The 21,899-nt window shown below is 47.9% G+C and overlaps 2 long non-coding RNA genes across 4 annotated transcripts in view; one reads left to right on the forward strand and one right to left on the reverse strand.

The window, feature by feature from the left end:
* Window positions 1-21,576, reverse strand: part of LOC132653147 (uncharacterized) — a 125,199-nt gene extending 103,623 nt beyond the window's left edge. For both annotated transcript variants that reach the window (XR_009590884.1, XR_009590883.1), the window contains exon 1: window positions 21,409-21,576. This is a non-coding gene — a long non-coding RNA (uncharacterized LOC132653147). The remainder of the gene's footprint in view (window positions 1-21,408) is intronic.
* Window positions 11,514-15,654, forward strand: LOC132653146 (uncharacterized). 2 transcript variants are annotated; one of them, XR_009590882.1, is made up of 4 exons: window positions 11,514-12,066; window positions 12,913-14,510; window positions 14,615-14,725; window positions 15,351-15,654. It is a non-coding gene; the product is annotated as an uncharacterized LOC132653146 (long non-coding RNA). The 2 variants fall into 2 exon arrangements; XR_009590881.1 differs by having other exon boundaries at window positions 11,514-14,510.
* Window positions 21,577-21,899: the final 323 nt, after the last annotated feature.

The following is a 21,899-nucleotide window of genomic DNA, read 5'->3' on the forward strand; positions in this document are numbered from 1 at the left end:
GTGAGGATGGATATTACAAACCCCTAGGAGGAGGCTGGCAAGACTAACACAGCCATTGAGCCTTTGCCCTTGTTCCATAACACCCCACTTTAATGCTAACGACACGCTACCACGGAGAACATACCACAGTCAAGCCAGGCGAGAGGGCAGACTCATCTTGTCAGCACTCAGGAGGCTGAGGCGGGAAGATTCTGAGTCTGAGGCCAGCCTGGGCTACCTAGCAGGGCCATGTGTCAAAACAACCAAGCAAAAATCACAATAAAGGAATGCAACACTCCCAAGTTCCTTCATTGCACAATAAAATTAGAAATTCCCTAAGTTCTCAGACACAGAAACAAAACTGATTCGAAACAACAAAAACCAACTGTTCTATATATGTGCAGAGAAGTAATATGATCTGGTTAAAAAAAGAAAAAAGAAAAAACTCTGAATTGATATGGAATAATTTATAGAGTACATTGCTTATTATGAAACACATCATATATGTGTATGTATAGACTAAGGTTGAAAGGACTATGTCTATGTGTATATAGATATATGTATATGTGTCTGTGCATAGATATCCTTCATACTCTATCTTTCCTAAAAATGAGCAAAAATATACCTATTTGATTGCTTTTGCAAATATAAAAGCATAATAATTTAAAATAATCAACATATTTTGCTCAAAAGTTAAAAAAAAAAAAAACTATCCTCAGGAGGAAAATCCCATCTTTTAAATCCTTTTCTGTGTCTTTCCTCTCTTGCTCCAGAGATACCCAGCTTACTCCCCTCTGGCCTGTTCCTGTGCTTTCTAACAAAGTTTCACCCATGCATATGCCTTTTTGTAGCTTTCTCTATTAGAAGCTTATTTGTACACCACAGAATCAAAAATAAAATTAACAAGAATGAGCCATACTGTATTTCAGACACATCTAGCAGGAAGACTAAAACTGAATGGCATGCTAAGGAAGAAACAAAGAATTCATCCAAATAATTCCTTTTTTGTTGTTTTTGGTTTTGTTTGTTTGTTTGAGACATGGTTTCTCTGTGTAGCCTTGGCTGTCCTGAACCTGCTTTGTAGACCATGCTGGCCTTGCCTGCCTCTGCCTCCCTGAATGCTGGAAGTACAGGTGTGCACCACTGCTCCCGCCTCCAAATAATTCTTTTAACAAAACACATTGATTGTATACTGTGAGTATAGGAGGCTGGCAAGGTACACACACCTCTTTTACACACCTCAATTACAATTTGAGAGTGTAAATATACAATAGCGTTAAGAGCCAGGGTTCTTACTGTGGAAGAACTGAGCTTCAAACCCAGGCGAACAGGAACCGATGAAGAGTCTATGGACTGATTAAACTTAGGGATAGCAGTTTAAACTTCTACTCAATGTATATGCTTTTGTGAATGCATGATCTATATGTTTCAAAGGTAGGGTAGACAGAAACTTTGTATTGGAGCAGCCAGAAGCAAGGACCCTCCGACAGCAGTGGGCAGACCAACAGCCTAGAATCTTTATACCTAGAAAAACAGTTGGCACTAAGACCAGAGCAGAAAAGGTCCAAGGCAACGGAACACCTGAGAATCAGAAAGCGAAGAATCCCTCACAATGATGACGGTGGCAAGTCAAAAGCCCACAGGCATGAAACCTGAAGGGGACCTCCCTGGATAAATACAGGCAGTTTGAACAGAGTCTAAATAATGATTGCACTATCACCCGGCGAGTGGAACAGAATGCTGTGCTTCTATACTAATGAAGAGGCTGCAAAGAGAAGCAGAAGGGAGGAGACAAAGGAGAACATATAAGAGCTTATCACAGAATGTTGGGTATGTAGAGGGACCAGAAAAATTGCTCGCTTGTGGTCATTGTTTCAAAGGCTGATAGGCAAGAATCATAATGGAAGAAATCAAAGCCAACATCACCAGTGGCTTGTGGGAGGTAACATGAGCCCCAGAGATGAAGTCCTGAAGGATCCAGCGAGGGGTGGCCAAACCAAACGGAAGAACAGCACAAACCCAAATGAAGGGCTCCGGCCTCTTCTTAAGCAAAACTGTGTAGTGGTTGACAAAAAGGGAGCTGAAAAGTTCCCAGTTAGAAGCTTCTCAAAAGCTGCGCCATTTGTGGTTACGAACATCGTGTGCAGGGGCAGACCATCGAGAACCGAGAGGGGCGGTCCAGAACTCAGGCTGTACAGCAAACGATACAGTTGAAGCGGGCCACAGCACCGTCCTCCGGTTCTGAAGAGAGTTCAGAACCTTGGTTCAGCAAATGCCGACGTCTTCTTACCTCACAGAGAGGTCACACTGCCCTTCGCCGGTGAATGAGCACAAATTCCAGGCTGGTTCATTGACAAGAAGGCCTGGAAAGGTCAGCTCCAGAATCGAGGTTAATCCACCCAGGGAATACATCCCACTTAAGTGCTTGCACACTTGTACGGTGGATGCACTTGGCAAGAAAACAACGCCCTGCTCGAATCACCAGAGAAGGCCTTGGCCGTGCAGAGGCCTAGAATCAAAGAGGTGTGGTTCTCTCTGACCCTTAGCCAGGATGGACACAGCCCAGAGGGCAAAGGCCCAAAACTCTCCCCAGCTGGAGCTCACTGACCTGCACAGAGCTGACAGCAGGCCCAGGCTGCAGAAAGCCCCAGAGAACCCCCTCCTCCCCCAACTCCTAGCCAACCAGTGTGGGGGGGTTGCTGTGAGCAGCCACCCCAGTGACTCACCCCACATGAAATGGGGACAGAGCGGAAAACGGGAGTGACTGGCACCCTTCTGATGCACTTCTCTTCTGGGAGATTTGTTCTAGATTGTTACATATGATGCCATCACATACCGAATGGCTTTGATGCAGAAGACAAAAGGAGAGTGTGGGGGAGACTTTATTTAATAACATTGATTTAGTTCATTGGATTCTATCTGGCCTCCGTGTGCCTACAGCTCTTGTAGACTATGTCGGCAGGATGCAGGACAGACCGACTGAGGAGCTTGCATCTTCTACATCTTCAGCATCCCGGGGCAATTCCAGAATTTCCACAATTTTCCCTCATGCAGCCAGGTGAACACACACAACTCCTGTGAGGCAGGCAGGGGTACAAGGAAGCAAGAGAGAAAAAGGGGGCTGTGGTAATTTAGACAGAGGAGCCTGACAGATACCCACAGTGATGGCTGTGAACTCTCCTTTAGCTCTTCCAGAAGTATTTGTTCCTACGTGCCTGAATCTCACATGAGGCAAATAACGAGGGCTTTCGGGGCAGAGGGCAAGGCCTCTCGGCCCCAGCTACAGTCACACAGAAGAAACACAGGGCCGCACTTTATCTCTAAAGTGGGGTGACCCAGAGCATGGCCTCTCACAGGGATTAAGTGGCTAACGGTAATGACACTCAATGGCCAGAGCAAATGCCCTCTAAGTGATTGCTTGATGGGCTACCCAATTGACTGTCCTGAAGTCCACTTTGTCTTCTCTTTCCTCTGCGGATAAGAGCAATGTGGACTCCTCAGCTGATAATTACAGATGATTCCCGTGTTTTACAAAGGATGGAAAGATAGAGAGAGAAAGAAAGGAAGAAAGAAAGGAAGAAAGAAAGAAAGAAAGAAAGAAAGAAAGAAAGAAAGAAAGAAAGAAAGAAAGAAAGAAAGAAAGAAATCTTATCAGCTTCCAATCCAAAGTGCCCCTATAGCCGCATCACCCTCAGCTCTGTCAGTGACTGCCGAACAACTGAGAATGACCCCACTTAAAAGCCCTTTCCACACACCACCTCCTTGGCCTCCCTGGCCTCTGGAATCTGTTATCTCAGGAGAGGGAAAGTTAAAACAAATGAACTATAGCAGCTGGAAAAAGCCAAGAACGGCTCAAGCATTTCCTTCCTCCACACAGACAAAGTAGAAAGCTGAGTCGCCTGTTAGAGCTACCGGGGTGAGGGACATGAGAAGGGAGCCGCTTTGAGCGTGGTACAAGCCAGCTTCCTATCCATGACTCAAGGCAAAGCAAGGGTCCTGGGTTCCAGTTGTGTACAGACAGGCAAGTGGCTCACACTCAGCCACCTGTTCCTTGCCCCGAGGAACCCAGGAGGGTTTGGTCAGACCCCTTCAGCAGCTTGCTTGCTTGGAATCACCTGGGGCAGTGGAAACCTGTTCTGATTGTCTTGAAGGTGCTCAGAGAGTGGGGACCCCACAGATCTGTTCCTCTGTGTTATCACCCAGTCTGACAGAGCAGCAGTGAGCCCCACAGGCCTAGCAAGCTTGCTTATCAGTCAGATGTCCCCAACTCTCCCAAGGCAGCTCGATGACCTGACTTTTAGAATGCTGTGTTGCCACAAAGAGAAAGTCAGCCTGTTTGACATCTTCCGGAGAATTCATGAATGGAGACGGGGCAGTCGGTTGACGGGAGGCCATTCTGAGCACAAAGGCGGAGACCAGCTGTGCCAGGTGTGTTTAAAGTTTGTCTTGCCTTTGGTCCCCCATATTTCATGATGGACAGTATTGTGGGAAGGCTCATTCAGTCAGCTGTGTATTTCTGTCAGACAGGTTAGAAATAAAAAGGAGGTGCTAGGTGGGAGGCGGCTTTTGTGCTGAGGTAAATAGCCAGTTGCTCAGAGTCTTTCTTCTATTCATGTTCACGGGGCCACGAGGGGGACGTTTACTGACTTTCCTACATTCCTTCTTCTCCATAAAAATCTGAGTGCAGGCTCAGTAGGACCTCTCTCTCTCTCTCTCTCTCTCTCTCTCTACCTCCTTGACTGCCCAGTCCACAACAGTTCAGTCCTTTTCTTCTCTGACACACAGAAGTGTGTGCCCGAACTCTTGCATTCTCCGTTTATATTGCTCTAAAGGTAGCAGGCACCCAGGAGAAGACACGCCAAAGGATTCTTCCTACCTTAAATCACAACAGGAACTGGGAACTGGTGGGGAAAACCCACTCAGTCACACCATGCCGTTTCAGGATTTCACGAGGCCCTAGGCCAAGAAAATCATTTTTCCATAGCTAAATTATCAACATCTGATAATTGACCAAATATCAAGAGTATCTCCGATTATTGAGATGATGCATTAAAGCCACTCTACAGACCAAGTAAATGGGTTCAGCCCGAGAGCAGAGCACGGGTGCAAGTATGAGCCAAGCGTTCTTCACGGCTGCCCTGTGTGGTGCTCATGAAAGCTGCAGGTGGCTGGGCTGAGAGTGACGAGGCCTCTGGGCACAGAGCCCATGGAATGAAGAAACAGTCCCTCCAACTAGGCCAAGGACCACCTGTGGGTCAGCAGTGGCTGGTGGGACCCGGGAGAAACCCCTATACACATAAACATACACACACCTCAAAAAGGAATGTAGGACTATGCCCTAAGCTTGCCGCCCTGTCTTTATTCCTAATCCCCAAATGGCCACCAAGAGCCACATTTTTGTTCTATGCCACCCACAGAAATATTTCAAGGATGAATCCAAGCTTGTATGTGGTTGTGGGCGAGGCGCACAGCCCTTCAGAACACTATGGCTCACCTGTGATATTTGGAGGTGATCACTGACTTCCAAAGGGGAGAAGGCATGACTCTCTCTTTCCACTAGCAATCCCAAACGGCACAGGCAGTTTTGGGGGCAACACATCAAGGACGCTAAGTGCGTCAGAAGGGAAGCCTTGCCTGTCTCTCCCAGAAGGGCTTTTGCACATCGGATCTGTGCCCAGCTGGGGTGGCTAGAGGAAGCCAAAAGGGGAGCCGGGATATCCAGAAATCCTCTCCACAGAGGCAGGGATCTGAGACTGCGCCACAGCGCTGTAGCCATGGTCTGGCCACATGAGGACCCAGGAAACCCAGGGGGCGCCTGTGGGGTGATCAGGAGACAGGTGCTGGTGACCAGCCATTAGACCTGAACAGGGAACCTGGCCAGTCTTAAAGGATTTTTAGATGTGTGGCTTCTCCCATCGCATCAGCACCACCAGCGGCCAACAGGTGGCAGGCGAGCTTCGGGGAGCGTTCACCTGAGGGCTACGCTGGTCCCCGTACTACCGGCAGAAACCACGGTCTGACCTGCGCTGAGCCGGGGAAGGACCGGAGCCACCAGAGGCTGGAACAGCCCGGGAGAGACGCCGCCGACAGCCACTGTGGAGTTCGGGCCTTCGCTCTATCCCCACCGGGCGCCAGCTGCGCACAGCCTCCCCGGCTGGGTACCACGGATGGAGAGCGGATACCCCGCCCCACGGCAGCTGCGCCCACCCAGCCAACCCCCTCCCCCGAAGCTCCAGCCCAGAAGAGCAACCAGCTTGTTGCTTGAATTACTTATAAAGATCGAGAGTCAGAATGGAGGTGAAACAGCCTGAAGATATGGGGTCCCGGCTGTCATCAGGCACCCCTTCTTGACATAAGCGCTGACATAAAATTACGTGGGTTTTTGTTGTTTGTTTTTTTTTTTTTTTTAAATCCAGAATGGCAACAGTAGACCTTTTCCCGCGTTTTATAAATAACTAACATTTCCTACCACCAAATTCCCGAGCTGACAGAGGGAACCCCTCAGCATGGCCGCAGCGCTTTATGATGTATCGCCGCTCAGGTTAGACAGCAAAAGGAATCCATCAGCTTTAATTTGTTCTGCTCTGGTCAGAACTGAGGTCTCTAGAAGCCGTCCATATACTTTCCAATTTTAAGTTTGAGAACGCTAAACTAATGACGTGAAACGAATGCAGTGTAAGTCCAAGTGCCCTCTCTGCCAGTAGGAAATAATTTCTGCAGTGCTTCTAAAAACCAAACCAAACCAAACAAATAAATCAAACGGTTTTACAATGTGGAAAAGCCGAGAGCCGGCTAAGTTGAAACCCTGTTTGGGGGGAGGCAGGCGGCTTGAGCAGCATGGAGCCAGCGACTCAGCCACTCTCAGGAGGTCGCTGGGCTCTGGGTGTCTGCAGCTGTGAGCAGGGCTCAGCTCTGGCCCAGCACGCCTCAGGAAAGCAATCTGGGCCACAAATTCAACATGACAGTTTTAACAAATACGATTTCAGCTTTTATATTTGGATTTAGGAAGGGGATGATGGCCTTACCCGGAATCACTATTAAATAGTAAGCTTATAACATGTTTGCTGACGGCGATATGGACCCTGCTTCTAATTAACTTTAAAGCATGTTGCCGATCCTGCTGATGCCGACAAGGAAAACAAAGCTGGCTGCTGGGCAGACTCAGGCAAGAGGCGAATGTACAGAACTAACACAAAACGGACAGGGGCTTTTCCTACCTGAACCTGCGAGAAGAGCCTTTAAAATTCAAGTTGGTTTTTAAAGGTTTACAAGATTTTTACCCCCTCAACCAATTAGCATATCAATTTTTAAATATTTTAAATAGGCTGAGTGGCAGATTCAGTTTTAAGACTACAGCCATTTTTTAATGAATTTGCTTTATTGTAAAAGTGCAGTATTTGTTAATGAAGGAGGAATTGGTTGCATCTGTCTGTTTACAGGTTTTGTTTTGTTTTTGTTTTAACATCCACTAGTCATTTGGCCAATGTAGAAAGCAAATAAATATTTTCCCCCATGTCAGTTTTTTAATTTACCAGAAACAAGCGTCTCTTTATTATCTGCAGCCCACTGAAGTGAAAAGTATTGTTTAAAAGTTGCAGGTTTTTCTATCTGCTGGAATGTTTGGAGCCCAAAGCTCCATATTTCTCTAGCACATTTTTGTTGCACATACGTACAGTCTTACCTGACTATCTTATACTTGGGGCTTGGTAACATATATCATTCTGAAAAAGACAAACAGGCTACCATAAAAGAGAAGAAATAAATAATGCCTAAGAATGCCTTTGCTTCCAGCAAGCAGAAAGTTACTCTTATCCTAGTATTCAAAAACATTCATTTCGGCATTAACCAAGACTTTAATAATACAAGTGTGTGTTACCGTATGTCCATGTGGGGTTAGGAAAGAGTTCACACAACATTGAGTTTGGTTTTATTCAAGAAATTAAGGTTATCTGAGTGAGCATTGACGACTCAGGTCAGATCTCTCACTGCTCTCGGATCCAGCAGAAGGAAGGCATCCCACGGAACTCTTTGCATGTGTGCGTCTCTAAATTTCTCAGAGAGCAGAGGTACAAAGGAGAAGCCTTCAGTGCTGTTGTTTAAAAATGATTACAGCTAATACCTGACCACGGCTGATTTTCCTGTCCTTCCCCACTTTAAAATCGGAAGCATGAGATCGGCTCTCCAGATGCCCGTTATTAATTGCATGCCCTTTGATGTCTGAACGTGGATGGAGTCTACAAAGGCATTACCGTAAGAAAATATGCCTCCGAAAAAATTCCCAAGCCACTGCCTGTGAGCTGCGTGTGCCCCTGTTCGTTTGTTCACCTCTAGTGACACTGAGAACATGCTTCTGGACGCCAGACATTTTGCCAACCGTTCTAGCAAAATGCAAAAAAAAAAAAAAAAAAAAAAAAGGAGAAGAATAATTTCAAGACTCACTCAAAAATCTCTATATGATGGCACGTTTAGTTTACTCATTTAACAAGAATCTATGAAATTAAAAAAAGCAAATTTCTAAAAATTTTATAGTTTAGGGATTGTACATGAGAAAAACTGTTTAAAAAAAACATATAGAAAGTAATAAAGATTAAGCCACTCCAAGGGACAAGTGAATAAAGCCACACTTCACAAATATCTACACTTCACCGATTTTTTTTTTCTCTCCAGAGTCAACTTTAATTTTTAAAAGTTTATCAGGAAGAGAAACACTGGCTATCCGTGAACTTCTTCTCAGGGAGAAAGCAAACAGAGTCATTGTTATAACACGGTTTCTTGTGTGCAGTTTCAAAACAAACAGACTTTTGTTTTTATAAACCATTTATTTGGGGGGATTGATTTGAAGAAAAAAAATTCCTTTGCAAAGAAAAATGTATAAAAAGCTACATGTTCAGATTACTTGACCTGCTTCCTAGCATAACAGCTCTACACACCTCAAGGATTTAGCAGAGTGAAAGGAAAAGAGTAAGGAGGATGGGAGGGTTAGCCCAGCACAGTTTGCATGGATGGTTGCTTTCCTATATGGAGCTCAGGAATACATCCATCTGAGAATTATTTGTTTATCATGAAAAAAAATATTTTTGAGCCACTTATACTAAATTCTTGCACATTTGGGGGCTAAGTCTTTTTTTTACCATCCAGAATGAGGCATGTTAGCAAATATTGTATTTTCAAATATTAGATTTTTCTGTCATCATCTGGGATTCTCTCAAAGCACAAAATGAACAAACATACTTCCTATAAACAGTGGTGCTGTGTAACGACCAAAATGAAAAACTTTTGAGGAAAAAAAAAATTTCCTAAAAAGTAAAGCTGAAAAAAAAATATTCTCATGGTCTCCAACTCTGTTAAGTCAGGTCATCAACATCTCTTACAGGGGAAAAGAGATGACTGGGTACCTCACTAGCTACAAAGTTGACCAGTTAAAGGAAAAGTAAATATCGTTTAAAATTGTCTTGATGTAAAGCAGAATTGGAAAATTAAACATCGACAGACAGGAATCTTGGAATCTCCATTCCTGCACTCTTTGTGGGGTACACAGTCAATGGGGGAATGGAATTTCCAATTGTTTAAAGATTCCTTCTGCCAATAATATCATGGCTTCTACGTGTGCAAGCACCACAAATATAATGATGCATTAGCCCCATGTAAAAACTCTTGAGTTCCCAGTAAATCTAAATATGTACGAAATTAAAATTGAAACAAGGAACAAGTCCAGTGTTACTCTTTTCAAAATACTAATTTAATAACTCTCCAAGAAATAGAGTGTTTTAGGAAAGGCAACCCAGATGTCAGCATATAAAATCAGGCTATAAAGTGCCCTTCAAATATATTTCAATCATTTTTAAATATTTACATTTAATAAGGACAAGTTTTTATGGCGAGAGAGAGGTAATTACACTTATCATTCATGGAAAAATGTAGTTTTAATGGCTTGTATATTGATTTGCAAAGGTGAAATAGTACACTGAAATATGTCATTGTCTTTTTCTCCCCCTTCTGTTTGGCAATTTGGTGCTTTTGCAAAAACAAAATATGTAACAAAATATGCTAGACGTGGGGCTGGTAGGCGGAAGCTGCTGGTCAGGCATATTCACGGTAAACCTTCTCCAAGCCTTCTCACCGAACAAACTGAAACTCTAAGGATTTGCGCTTTGGGGGATAATTATAAGAATCTTACCAGACTTTTATAGCCTTTCCTAATGAGGCTAACATCAGTCTCAAGGATTGCTATCACCGCGCGATCAGGATCCGGAGCCTCCTGAAACTGCTCCCTCCTGCCCGCTCTACACAAAAGCCTATCTTATCAGAACGAGCCTACTGCAGGCAGACCACAGCTTCTGAAAATTCACCAGGGGTCAGACTTCAGACCAGAAGCCAGGCAGGATCAGGTTCGGCCACTATGAGCTAGTAACCCTGTTACAATTCAGACCAGTGGACTACCGGGAAGAGGGGGAGACATGAGGCCAGGAAGGAGCCAGGCCTCCAACTACAAGAATCCTCCTCTTTACAAGGAAGCAGTTACGCTTTAGGGACCTCAGAATGTAACCTGAAGTAGGCTTTCTTGACTTATCCACGCCAGATGCTCACCTGTCCTTGAATGCCTCGCTCCCGCTAACAGCCTCTTTATTCCGGTGCTCTGACATAATCCCGGAGAAAGAGTCTTAATTTGATTAAAAGTGATTTCAGATGAATTCATAAATAAGATCCTCTCACCTCTAGCAGGGAGGGCAAAGGGCTTTGCATGTCTGGACTGGGCAGTCCTGCCACACTCAGGACCTCTATAAAGGGCAGACTTGGGAAATAAACAAACCATTTGGGAGAGCGTTTCAAAGTCCGCCAAGATAGAATTCCCAGTCCACGGCTTCTGACTTCATTTTGGGCAACCAGGCTGGAGGGGGCAACCTTGGGGTGGGATGACAGGGCTTATAGGTTTGCAAATGACCTAAGGTAGATAAATATTTGTGAAACACTTTGAAAATTAACGAGCTACACCAGCACCCCGGCTACAGAAAAGCCTCCATTCTGTCACTCAGAATATTTTAAGGGGAGAGTTGATATTTGAGGCCTGAGAAAAAACGTGGCCAAAAAGGAGCAGACCCCGGTGGGCGATGGACAGGCTCTGGGTGGCAGAAGGCTCCATAAAGAACACTCTATCATGAGTTTGCCTAGAAAGCAAGGAATTTTTTTTTAGCCTCATTTTGGCTGTAACTGAGCAGCCCTTCACCCTGGGCAAGCCCAATTACACTCCCCCCCCCCCGGGGGGGACAGGGAACGTGAGATAACCTCTTTTTTCTGGACAGGCTCTCAGGTCCCCCAGAATAAAGTCAGAGCAAAATGGCTCCTCTCAAAGGCTGCCCACACATCCCCTTCCCAAACCAGGCCAGTCACACCAAACCCCTGGAAGAGAGCAGGACTTGCTGGGTTAGCCCTGATCTCTTTTGTCTAAGACAGGCATCTAACCACAAAAACAACTCTTGCAATTGGCACTGCTTCCATCGCCATAGCAACTGGCCTCTAGAAAGGCTAGGGCATTGGTTTGAGATTCACAGCCAAATTAACATTTCCACAGCTCTGTTTGCTCCTCACTGGGCTCTGCCCTTCCTCCTGAAGCAGCTGGCTGGCTTTCCCAGCTGTACTCTCTGCCGGCAGACCCATGCTTCAGATACCAACTCACCACCCCCCAGCTAAAACAGGCTTCCCTTAGACTTCTATGACAACAGGATGGCTGTCAAGACCAAGGTCCCTGGAGGGAGAGGAGGCAGAAAAGAATAGTCTACCTCTTCTCTGTGGAACAGCCTGCTCAGAGAGAACATAGGCCTCATTTGGCCAGAAAACATCAAGCTGGACTCTGAGCACTGAGGTGGTGGGCTTGAGGTATTCATCAGCGCCAACACTGGCAGCCTGGTGAGGAGAAAGGCTTCGAGGTGCCACTTCCGCCCAAACTAGCCACAACAACTAGAGAGTGAAGGCTCTGCCACTCATCAGCCCCGAGTAAGGCTGCTCATGGGAGAATGTGCACACTCCCTCAGCGTCCCCCCGGATACTGAGACCTGTGGGACACTCGGGCCTAGCCTCTGGACCAGAGAGGTGAGACTTGGTCAAACCACAGGGAAGCTTGGCCTAAAATTTGGCCTCTTGGACACGCCTTTGGCTGCGTCAGTCTCAGAGTTAAGTGACGGCTGTTCTTGACTGTCTGGGTCGGTAACAATTTGCAGTGAGGACCTATTCCACAAACTCGGAGAGACTGGAGATGGGCTATTAGCCCCAGCCCCTTTCATGTGAAATTACTTCTACTGGCAGTAATATGCCATCATTTGAAAGCCTTAACCCAAATGGACGGCGCCCGGCCCAAGCCAGAGCCTGGACCCAGGCAGCGGGTCCATGTGCTAACTATTACAGGGTTGTTTGGGCCGTCCCCAGCCGGCATTTGCTGCTGCACGCTGAGAACTGCTGTCAGGAAATGTTCTTTTCTAAATTACATAATTAGGGTGTTGGGGAGTGTAGTGAAGGCAGATTAGGGGCATCACTTGTTCTCGGTGCAAGCAACGATTCCAAGCACATAAGTAAACACTTAAGCTATGTGAATGGTTTAATATTGATTAAACAATGATCTCCAGGTCTAAACTCTAAGCATGGTAGGTAGAAGGCGCTGGAAGGAGAAAAAACAAAGAGTGGACTTAATAGTGTGCATTGATTTACAGAGCTGCGTGGACTTTGACCTGACAGATCAAAATCAGGATTTGCAATGATTACCTGAAATAAAGTCCAGGGTCCCACCCCCTTGGGCTCACAGTGGGGCTGGGGTCAGGTGGGGTCAAGTTCTTCTCTCAGCAAAACCAGCTTCTCACCCACACCCACTTCCAGAAACCCGGACCCAAGCAACGTGCTAGCTCAAATTGCGTTTCATTTATTGTTTCTAACTATGGGCCACAGACTTCAACTTGATTAGAAAATTGTGCTGACGCTTCCTGGGAAGTAGATTCCGAGCCTTCCAGCGGAGATGAAGGAGGGGATTTTCCACACACACCCGTCTCTTCCAAAGCGCCTTCCCGACTTTGGCAGTGCCTGTGCCCAAGCAGGAGCTCAGTGTGAGGAGCAACTGTGACCAACAGGCAGGCTTCCCGCTGGGAGGCTTGGAGAACAGACAGCGGTCCCTAGCTTAGTCCTGGGGACCTGCCCTGGTCAGTCCTGGGGTTGTAGGGTAGGCAGCGGGGGCAACGGCTAACCTCTGCTGAATTCAGATTTGCCAGCCAGCTCAACCACTTCCTCCTGGCCCAGCCTTTGGGCCTTCTCTCTGTGTCCATCAGCAGAAGACAGAGTGGAAAAGAGGCTGAGGAGCACAATATTAAAAACTAGGGGCCCGCTTCCTCTGTGCCAAATGTCTTCTACTTGTCACACTAAAGCATCACGGGCAATCCTGTATGGTAGGCATCGTTCTGTTTTGTCCCTGTGATTGGATAACAAAACTAGTTCTCAACAAGAATAAGTTGCCAGAATTTGCCACAGCAAATTTCATTAATTTTGCTAATTTAAAAAATAATCATATAGCTTTTCACTTATGCTAGGCAATATACTAAAATTTTGAAGTATTAGCTGTAAAATTTAATGCATCTTTCATTAACTGTTGTGATGATTTTTTTTTTTTTATCTTGAAATGAATCATCTGAGTCACGGACGGGCTAAGTCATGGGCTCCGGGTCACACAGACTGTCACTAAGCCAGGATTCTAACGTTGGCCCTCTCGCTTCAGAGTCTACACTCCCAATCCATCCACAGAGCTGAAGACAGTCCTTAACAAAAGAAGGGCACAGACCCCTCATGCCATCTGCTATGAGCCTCCGTGACAGGGCACACCAGTGTACTGAGGGTACTCTGGGGTGATGTATGGTCTCACACCTGGAACCTGATGTGGCTGCAGCCCAGGGACCTGCCCAGGGACCCACCCCACCATGGTCTCATATTCCATTCAGGGAGTACTCAGAGCGTAAGTAAGTCTACGAAGGAGCTCAGGAGCCTGTGAACACAGCAGCCACTCTTCCCTAGCACCCCACCCTCACCCCCGCCCTCCTCCAGCTACTTCCCCCTGGAGCCAGACCTGGGTGGTATGTGCTGGAAAATCCCTCTTAGCCCTTCCTCCGAACGCCTGCTCAGGCGCCATGCCCACATGCCATCAACGCATGTGGCATGTGCCCATCTCTGCTGACACCCTGGAAACTCACCAAGGCAGGACTCACAAGTGGCGCTGAGTGTGAAAAGTCTGTAAAGATAAATGTCTTCTCATTTGTGGGTTCAAAATACGTCCAATAAAAATGAGTACGTGCCTCCACACACTAAACGCACTGTCGTAAAAAGTTGCTGTGTTTGCTATGTGTACAAAACCCGCTAGGGCCATGGTGGACTGAGCCATCCAGACCATCAGAGCCCAGCCTAGGACAAAGCCTTCAGACCCTGTACTCAGGGCAGAGCCAGCAGCTGGCCCTGTGACTTTTGAGGACCTCCATGCTACTCTCCGTGTTCCCCGTGGCTCACAGGTACTTCCGGCCTCCTTCCAACCATTTGTAGCCCCCAGGCAGCTGGAGTAGGCAAACAAGCTCGGTTTATCTGCCAAAGGCAAACCGATCCTTATTATTTACAGATTTCGTATTTGCAGACTTGCATGCCCACTGAACAGCATGCGTAATCCTCGAATCCACACTGATACTGCATTCCTGAGCATCTGGAGACATGAGTGAGGAGAGAAAACCTTGTAAGTTGTTGATCGTGCCAGCCCCCAGCGGGGCCCTGGGTTGGGGGCGGGAGGTCTTCCTGTTAAGCTCCTATTGTAAGTATCCTCCCTAGCACCATGTCTTGGCATTTTTGTGGGCTTTGTTGGCGATGTCACTGTCTAAGTGACAACCATGACCATGGTAACCCACAGGAGGAGGAGGAGTCTTGAGCTTATACTTCCAGGGGTTGGACTCCATGATGGCACGGCAAAGGCATCATGGTAGGAGCTGAGGGCTCATGTCTTAAAGTGAAAGTATGGGGCAGAAGGCAAACTAGAAATGGCACAAACTCTTAACCCTCAGAGTGACACACCTCTGAAGCCTCCCCAAACAGCATCACCAACTGGGGACCAAGCATTCAAATGCCCAAGACTATGGGGGACTTTTTTTTTTTTTTTTTTCATTTAAAACACTACAGTCATCATGACCACTAACATGATCGAGTGACCACTCAGTCAACCACAAGCAATACTTGGCATGTTTCGCTCACCTGCTCAGCAAAGCCCTGGAAAGCTGGGAGTGTTGGGCCTCACTGTTGAGCTAGGGCACCCCCTTCTCCTCTAATTATATTCCTGCTTCCAAGTTCTCATTTCTGTCTCATTTTAGGAGAGGTCGGGGAGGGCAACTGAGCACAAACACAGCGATTGCTAAGTCAGGTGGAAGTAGATGAATTGAGTTACAGTCTCAAGAAGGACAGCAGCATGCAGGGGCTGGACAGACAGTCAGCAGCTGCAATCGCATACTGCTCTCACAGAGGACGCTAGCACCCATATCAGACAGGTCACAGCCGCCTGGAACTCCAGCTCTGGGGGATCCATCACCCTCTTCTGGACTCTGTGGGAACCTACAGGCCTACGTGTATTTCATACAAAGATACACATATATGTTCATAATAAAAAATTTTTTTGAGACAGGGATTTTCTGCGTGTAGCTCTGGTTATCCTGGCACTCAGTTGTAGACCAGGCTGGCCTCAAACCCACAGAGATCCTCCTGCCTCTGCTTCCCCCGAGCACTGGGATTAAAGGCGTGTGCCACCATACCCAGCTCAAAAAGTAGTTTAAAAAATTAAAACATGGAGAATTAATCCTCCCCCACCCGCAACATTTTTCATGAATGGCAGTGTAGGCTGAAGTCCTCAAAAGGCCAAATTCTCTGAATACTGTGGAATACTCCTGCCCCGGAGCCTTTAATACAGTTCCTTCTGTTGTGGTGACCCCCCCACAACCAAAGTTATTTTGTTACTTCTTCATAGCTCTAATTGTGCTACTGTTACGATTTGTAATGTAAATATCTGATATGCGGGATATCTGATATGCGACCCACAAAGGGGGTTGAGAACTGCTGTCCCAGCAAGCGGCTGGCAGCTCTCCTCCAGAGTGAGTGGTGTTTGTGGCCGATGAGAAGCAGCAGCAGCGATGGACTTCTCAGCCAGTTGGACCACTAAGCTGAGCAGCAGGAAGAGAGCCAGGATGGGTCCATCTTCCTGCTGCTGCCTGAGACTCTGGCATCCCACTCGGCCCACCTGCCTTTGGGCTTGCTCTTGCTGAAAGCGGAAACACATGGGGCCATGCCTGGACAGCAGGAGCCCAGGTAAGCCGCCCCAGGTGCAGGAGTGGCCTTGGCCACGGAAATTCTTGTCTTGCTGCCTGCCGCTAATTGCAGCTGCTGCAGAGGGACAGACCTAATTACCCAGAAGTATGTGGCTCCCACAGACCCCCAACCACTTCATATTGCCAAGCTTCTCTTCAGCAGGAGGTACAGCCGGTCTCTGCTCCAGCCCACCCCTCAGGTGCTCTGCTGTCCCCAAAGAAGTCCTCCACTAGGACACCCTGTGGGGGTCACCCCACAGCAGGTCTCTCCACTCCCCCTTTGCTTGCTGCCTCTAAAGCACTTAGCCCTTATCCTTCCTAATGTAAATATTTAATCCTGTGCATTCAGGATCTGCCTGTCACCTATTCCCTCCTCGCCCAGATGGTCTTCCTGCCAGGCCCAGAGGCAAGGCTAGAACTCCCAGGGGCCCCCTCCAGCTCAAAGCTCCCTTGTGGCCTGCTCAGTTGACTCTCCACAACTGGTCTCAGGGGTAACCAATACCCCAGCTCTTAGCGGTTGTGCAACTAGAGTCTGGGCATGCTCGTGAGCAGGTACTTAGTTTCCTTACAGTCATACAGATGTTGGGGATGTCCATCTCACACAGATTTTTGGATATGAGACTCCAATGTGGCACCTAGCATATAAAAGGTATCTGTCGACGCCGGTACGCTGAACTGCGAGCCACACACTGGCGCTTGGCATTGCCATAGTCCTTTACCCCCCTCCCTCCTCTGAGGAGAGTCTCGGTGTCTGTCAGCCCATCCCAGCTGCTTTTGTGATGCGGAAGCCTGGAAGACAGCATGGAGAAGGACGGAGATGGAAAAGGTCTTAGCTGAAGGCTGGGCTCGTACAGAGAGCTGGAGTGGAGCACACAGGAGAGACTGCAGAGTGGATGTGGGTGGTCAGGGGCTGCCACAAGGGCTCCGTGTGCTGCCGAGACACGGGACAAGGACCTTCAAACGTCAGTCTATCCTAGGGCAAGGTGGACAGATTTCTACTTACCCCTAGCTGCCTATGCAGAGACGGGAGGGCCTGTGGGCCCCAAAGCTATGAGAATTGCATACCCACGAACTTTCTAAGTACGCAGGACACCGTGGGAGGCATAAGTTTGTTCTTGACAGTTGGGAAGGGAGAGGCCTGGGGTTCAAAAGGAGGACTGGGGAAATGCTTGAGCAGGTGGGAGGCTCACTGTATACCCAAGGACCCCAGTCTGATCCCTAGCACCCACGTAAGAACTGGGCACAGCAACGGACCTCTGTAACCCAGGTGCTAGGCGAATAGAGATGGGGAGATCTCGTGGGCTGTTTAGCCAGGCAATCTAGCCAAATACGGCCAGCTTTGGGTTCAGGGAGAAAGTCCATCTGGTAAAAACAAGGTGGAAATCAATAGAGGAAGACAGCTGACAGCAACTCTGGTTTTGATTTAGCACACACACACACACACACACACACACACACACACATCCCAACTTCAATGTCTTGTTGAAGACCACACAAGGAAGTGTTGGAGCCTGGCCTCTCTGTCCGCTTGTCCTAAGTGAGGCTGCCCAGGGCCGAGTTCTCTAACGTGGGCTAGGAGGGGTACCCTGTATACAGCTACACCACTACCCACCCAAATACTGCCCAGGAAAAGGGTCCTGAGCCACAAGAAAATGCCAGCACGCCCAGCCTGTGGACACGCAGCAAGGAGGGACAGGCTGGCTGGAGGGTCCCTGGCTCAGCTGTCCCGCAGGGGGGAAACCAGATTAAACACAGGGCCTGTGGAGGGGTAGGAGGTGCCAGGCCCCCGAGGGTGGTGCCCTGAGCAGGGCGAACTGCTTCAGAGGACTGAGAGAGCCGTGAGAGAGGTTCTGGAATGTTGTCCCCAGGTAAGGCTCTATGTCCATCTGTGCACAGTGACGACCAGGTCTTAAACAGATGGGCCTGGGACCCAGGAAAGGAGTGAGGTAAGCCTGGCTGCAGAGATGAGGAAGTACCAGTGTCCAGCGGGAGGAGGGCAGGCAGCAGCGTTGGTGCTCTGAGAAACAGTGTGGATCAGCTGACATACTGGGCCTGTGGTCAGCCACATTAGCGCAGCCAAGTTCATGTCACAGCCTGACTACCTCACAGAGAAGTCAACTCAGTGTTACAGGGGCCCAGGAAGGGGGTGGAGGGGTCGACTCCTGCTTTTCCTGAGAAGCCCACTCGGCCTGCTAGAGACCCCCACACACATCAGGGGCTGGATATCAACCCTGCCCAATGGTACCCGAGACCCCATGTGTTTCCTGCTTCTTCAGGCCTCCATTCACATGTACCTTCCTCCAGGAAGCCTTCCCACACTGCCCTCCCTCCTCTGTGCTCACACAGCCCATGGTACAGTCAGTGTTCATTGTTCCTCTGGCCATGCACATGGGTGTGTCTGTCTGACAGCAGAAGGCAGCTTACCATCTTCACCCACAATGTCTCCCTGCTCTTGGGCCAGGCCCTAACCCACAGCCAGTGTTCGATAAACATGGGCAAAAGAAACTCTGCTTCCAGGTTCCTGGACCCACCTTCCAACTTGACCTTGGCCTCTAGCCACCACCTCATCACCTACTTCTCAGCACACACCCAGGCCTGGCACAACTACCACCAAACCAAACACCCATGTCACCCAGATACCATTCCCACTCCCAGCTGATCATTCTTCCTGGTCTCTGAAGAGGTGAAAGGCTCAGATAGCCTCACCCTAACTTCACAGAAGGGACCTTGCTGCCCAGCCCTCACTGCCAGCCTCACACCTTTTCCCTTTGAGTCTCAGCTTACTAGGCCAGCAGCTCTTCTTCCGGAGATGCCTTTGACCCTCTAGCCCACATCTCTTAGGCCCATCCAAGCTCCCACTCATCCTCTGCCTCCCTGGCAAAGTTCATCTGTACAAAGAACTTAGCACCCTCATGGAGACACACAGGGACATGCTGGCACTCTCCTCATCCATCCTAGCAACCTCTCATCAGGCCCACTGAGCCTACAGAAAGGAGAGGGAACTGTTCCACTGACCTGCAAGGAAATGTTCTGAAAGAAATTTAGTAAATGACACCAAAAACCTAAAAGCAGACACCCTCTAAGCCAAAACTTCACTCCCCAGGATTCTTCCTATTATAAGGACAGTTTTCTAGTACGGCTGGGCACGACTATTCTCGCTCCAGTGTTCCACGAGGCCTGCCCTGGTTAGGGTTACTATTGTTGTGATGGAACACCATGACCAAAGCAAGTTGGGGAGGAAAGGGTTTATTGGGCTTACACTTCCACATTACTGCTTATCGTCAAAGGAAGGTGGGACAGGAACACAAATTGGCCAGGAACCTGGAGGCAGGAGCTGATGCAGAGGCTGTGAAGGAGTGCTGCTTGCTGGCTTGCTTCTCATAGCTTGCTCAGCCTGATATGTATATATCATGTGTCAGTCTCTCTCTCTCTCTCTCTCTCTCTCTCTGTGTGTGTGTGTGTGTGTGTGTGTACTCAGAGGCTAGAAGAAGATGGATATATATACATGCATACATATATATATATACACATATATACATACACACACACACACACACACATGTCCTAGGACCGCCAACCCAGAGATGGCCCCACACACAATATGCTGGGTCCTCCCCCATCAGTTACTATTTAAGAAAATGCCCTACAGAGTTTCCTACAGTCTGATCTTATGGAGGCATTTTCTCATTCAAGAGTCTTTCCTCTCAAAAAGACTATTGCTTGTGCCAAGTTGATATAAAACTAGGCATCACAAGTCCAGATTCAGAAATCGGCTCCATATGCTAACATGAGAGTGGTTATAGTACATTCATACCGTGGGCCACATTTCTCACCATGCAGCTCTCATAAATTATGTCAATTGTGAATGACAAATCTCTAGTGAAGAGACAAGTTACTACAAAGGATCATCTAGGGGTTGACCAGATGGCTCAGTGTTAAAAGCATAGAATGCAAATTGTGTTCCCAGTACCCATATTAGGCAGCTTATAACAGCCTATAGCTCCAGCCCCAGAGGATCTAGCCTCTGAGTGCACACACACGCACACACACACACACACACAGAGAGAGAGAGAGAGACTGACACCAACTATCTTTCTCCTTTTTTTTTTTTTTTTTTTTTTTTTTTTTTTAGTTCAGGACCACAGACCATGGATGGTACCATTTCTAGGTAGGATTTCTAGACTAAAATAAAAGTCTCTTCAAATTCTCTCACATCTACAAATCCAGTCACTGTGACAATAGATTGATCATCACAATCAATGATGAATTGTTCTAGAAGCAGTATTCTTACAGTCTTTCTACCTTATATTCTTTCTACCCCGCTCCACCTACCATTGTAGACTATATGTCCTTAAAATGTGAGCAAAAATAAGTCATCTTTTTCCTCAGCTGCTTTGGTCAGGAATCTTGTCACAGCCATGAGGAAAATAATCAATACAGTAATAAAGCCACCAATTGGGAGTTAAAATGGGGAAATGCCCAATAATTTATACACTCACACACACATACACACACCCCTACACACAGCTCCCTCAGACACATGCAGGTGTTACTGCTGAGGCACAGAACACTCACACTTGTCCACCTAGCCAGGCTAGACACCAGCCACCAACCCAAGGCTGCTGTTGGGTTGTTTGATCCTCAACTGACCCTTTGACCACTGAGCAATATAGTCCATTGTATCCAGACAGGTCCCAGTATTCCCTAGACTATGTCTCCTACAGCAAGGCCCCAGTGACTCCCTTCAGGAGAGGATGGCCACTAGGTGACCTGTGGAAAGTGGCCACTGACGCTCACACTTGTGGAACACACCAGATGGTGAGACTGTTTCGTTCTTCAGTCATGTGACCTGAACCCCTTGAAGCTCAAGAAACCAGCGACCCTGGCATCCAGCTGGTTACATGGGGCAGCCATGCCCCCTGCCTTTACTGCCTTCACACAGTGAAACAGCAGCAGCCCCTCCACCATTCTACCCTAAGGAACTTCCTTAGAACCAGGAACAAATACACACATACACACACACACACACACACACACACACATATATATATACATACATACAGAAAGCCCTCACCTTTCCCAGAAGCCGCTGGGTCTCCTGGCTTCATCAAGGCACAATGGCTCCCTCCCATCAACCGTGAGGCAGCTTGGCCCCTGCTATTAGGGTGGGCCTAGATGGGCAGGTGCGGGGTGTGGGGCGCCACGCTGTGCAGGTCTCTGTTGCCGAAACCACGAAGCAAAATATTTTCATTCATGAGTTCATCCAGCCTAAACATGCATCTAATCCCTGGAAACTGACAGTTCAAAACAGATCCCAGGTGGGGGGAGACAGAGCTCTTAGTTCAAAGACGGGAGGGCCAGACACAATTGCTTATCGCACACTGACCATCAGCAGAGGCGAGGAAAGTCTGGGCTTAATGAATCCAGGCCAGCCAGAGATTCCAGTTTCTGAAAAGATCTCATGCCATTGGCTGTCAGTCTGCCTATTGGCCCTCTTGTCCAGGCCTAGGGCAGAGGGACACAGAGGGGGCCTGGTTGAGGGAGAAAAAAAAAAGCAGCATTTGA

This window comes from Meriones unguiculatus, chromosome 3 (genome assembly GCF_030254825.1).
Source record: "Meriones unguiculatus strain TT.TT164.6M chromosome 3, Bangor_MerUng_6.1, whole genome shotgun sequence".
Taxonomy (NCBI): Eukaryota; Metazoa; Chordata; class Mammalia; order Rodentia; family Muridae; genus Meriones; species Meriones unguiculatus.